The sequence below is a fragment of the Macrotis lagotis genome, chromosome 3, assembly GCF_037893015.1.
Source record: "Macrotis lagotis isolate mMagLag1 chromosome 3, bilby.v1.9.chrom.fasta, whole genome shotgun sequence".
Taxonomy (NCBI): Eukaryota; Metazoa; Chordata; class Mammalia; order Peramelemorphia; family Peramelidae; genus Macrotis; species Macrotis lagotis.
This window is the reverse complement of record NC_133660.1, coordinates 298,103,001-298,106,356: the sequence shown is the minus strand read 5'-3', so window position 1 is coordinate 298,106,356 and position 3,356 is coordinate 298,103,001. Positions and strand designations below refer to the sequence as shown.

Here is a 3,356-nt window from a genome sequence, read left to right as displayed (position 1 = left end):
CCAATTACCTGTAAAATTTTTGGAGATAAATTAAAAAAAAAATTAAGAAATAGCTTCCAGTACTTTCCCTCCCACCTTTCACCTGAGAAAACAAAAATTATGATACAGCTTAGACATGTGAATTCATGCAAAATATGGGTACATATTAGTCATATTACAAAGGAAAATGTATGAATACAGAAAAGAAATTTTTTTAAAAAAATGTATACTTTAATCTGCACTCAGACTTCATCACCTCTCTCTAGAATTAGATAGCATTTCTTATATGCCTACAAGGAAAGATTTTACACAAAGTCATCGGACCCAAGGTCAGGTTCAATAGTGATGATTATTCCTTACTTTCTTCCAAAGAATCCTTATACCTCTAACTTAGAGTAACAGATCCAATAGGCCAAGTTATCTTGCCTTTCTATAATTGGAGGATATCAAAAAAGAAAAATTATTCATATGTATGTATATGGATGTCCCATATAAACTTTAAGTCTATTGTTTCCTTTATGCTGACTGCTTAATAACAATATATTATAAACATCATAGATCATGAAATTCTCAGATTCAGGTATCTAGAATTAGCTGTTCTATATTAGCTACTTTCAAAGCAAACAAAGTTCTCCAATGTTTCTCTTAGCAGTTACTTACATATAGTTTTCCAAAAACAATCTAGTATCCCTATCATGGTTTTTTGAAGTGTGAATCTCAGCTTTGATTAAAATCGGGAATGGATTTCCCCAAAATGCCTATTTTCCATTCCCTGACTCTACTAATCTTATAATTAATTTGGTCTGGCTCCCTGCTTTCATGACCAACTGCTTTTGATTATGTTTGTCTGAACAAAACAGAATATTGAGAAGCAATAAGACTAAATAATAAAGGATAAAAAATGCACATATATTAATGACATTAGCCTTTTATAACTTTGAACTATGCAGTCAGAAATCTTAAGGGGAGATGTGACATAATCACTGATTAATCTATGCTCAAGTTAATTTATCTCAATTTGTAGTGTAGACAATTACTTGAAGAATAATGGAATAATTTAAAAAAGGAAATTATATGAATAGATTCTTGAAAGAATTTCGAGAGTTCAAAAGTTTGAATTGAGGAGAGATAAAATTTTAGACAGGAAGACAGTATATGCAAAGACAAAAAGTAGAAGCCATGAAAAATCATGAAAAATAAATATGCCAGTTTGCGAGGAATATTTAGTAAGTGATAGTGAATAACAGGTTAACAATTTTTAAATTTCAGATGTAATGAGGTTGTGAAAAACTAAACATCAATTCTAATAATAAGAGCAATCACTTGTGTGAGAGGCAATGGGGAAATCCTGAAATAGAGAGTAGTTGTGTGATACGGTCCGATATATCATCTAAATATATAAAGGAGAAAGAAAGAGAAAAGAAAGTAAACGTCCATTACATGAAGGATGACTAAAATTTTGTGGATTCTGAATGCATTGGGATGTTAGATCTATTTTTAAGGAAGATGATATAGAACATCTGGAACATTGGAATAAGTTGTGTAATAATCCAAAGCAAGGAATGGAGAATCATGAGAAAAAAAATACACAATATTTTTAACAAATTAAACTCAAAAAGCTACCAAAATTCAGGACAAGGAATTTAGTACTATGGCAAATCATATATCAGGTGAAAACTCATGATGTATAACATCTTTATTATAAAAAGGAAATATGGTATAAAATGGGGTCCTTAATGCTGACTATCAAGAACAAAGACAATTCACAGATCCCCTCTAAGGAAAAAAAGTAAAATCTGAACATTCTTCATGACAATGTTAAGGTAAAGTTCCCAAATAACTTATTTTCTGCACATTTTTTGTATAACCCATGATGTTTGTTTAATATATTTAAATGATTTTTCTCAGTTTGACATCTTAATTTCATAGGAAAAATACTCTCTTATTATTAGTATTTGAAACATTGAATTATTTTACTCTTTAATGACATATAAAACTATTGTAATCATGCCTGGAATGATAAAAGATATCTCCAAGAAATGAGAAGGTGAAAATGATAATTTCAAAGGGAGACATAATTAAACAGAAACCATATTAATGGAGGAATTGTGAAACTAGGAGATAAAAATATTAATATGTAATTTTATCTTATTCTTTCATGGTCTATGATTTTTTAAAGTAATTTTTTCATTGCCATTATGACATCCTTGTACCTACGGCTGTAAATCAGGGGATTAAACAAAGGAGTTAAACTTGTGTAGAAAAGAGAAATAATTTTTTCTATTCCTGATATGTAACTGCTCTTGGGTTGTAAATATGCAATAATACCAGATCCATAAAATAAACCCTTAACTATGGGATGGGAGGAGCAAGTAGAAAAAGCTTTTGATCTTCCTATTTCTTTTGGAAGCTTGTGAATGGAAATGAAGATTCTAGTATAGGAGTAAAGTATCAACAGAAAGGGAAAAAAAGCCAAATAAAACAGTATCTGCATAGACTGAGACTTCATTCCAAAATGTGTCTCCACAAAACAACATCGTTAGTGATGACATGTCACAGTAAATGTGATTAAGTACATTAGAATTACAGAAAGGTAATGAATATACCTGGTATGTCTTCCCTATTACAATGGGCACCCCACTTATCCAGGAGGCAATCACTAGCTGAATACACATCTTGTGGTTCATAATAAGAGTATAATAGAGTGGCTTACAGATGGCCACATAGCGGTCATATGCCATCACTGCAATAAGAATAGTCTCAGTGAATGCCATAACAAAAAACAAGCAAAGTTGAGCAGCACAGGTCATCAAAGAAATATTTTTGTTCCGAGTCCAAAGGTCTGACAGCATTCTAGGAAGAATAGCAGATGTGTAGCAGATTTGCAGGAAAGCAAAATTGCCAAGAAAAAAATACATGGGTGTTTGGAGAGCTGCATCAGATATTGTAATTATAATAATGAGACCATTTCCAATCAGAATATTTATATAAACAACTAAGAAAATATCAAAAAGAATATCTTGGAGATTTGGTAAATCAGAGAACCCTAAAAGTATAAATTCATTCAAATGGCTGAAATTTCTTTCTGTCTTTATTTCCATGGATTCCTTCTCTGGAAATACTGAGTCCAGAAAATTCACGTCAGAATGGAAGGACTGCTTCCTATTCTGTAAAATGAGGATGTTCAGTTAAGTTATTCTTAAGTGATATTGTTTATCTGATCTTTTATTCCCTAGGTTATTTGAATTTATGATCTTCTATGGTATCAACATCAAATACTTATCCAGCAATAGCAATTTTTATTCTATGTCTTAAGGTTCATTACTAATAATTATGTCTAATAATCTGAATATACTTTCAATTTGTAGGAAAAATTT

At 30.8% G+C, this 3,356-nt stretch overlaps 1 pseudogene; it reads right to left on the bottom strand.

The window, feature by feature from the left end:
* Positions 1–2,152: 2,152 nt before the first annotated feature.
* LOC141519581 (olfactory receptor 10AG1-like) lies at positions 2,153–3,080 on the bottom strand (annotated as a pseudogene).
* Positions 3,081–3,356: the final 276 nt, after the last annotated feature.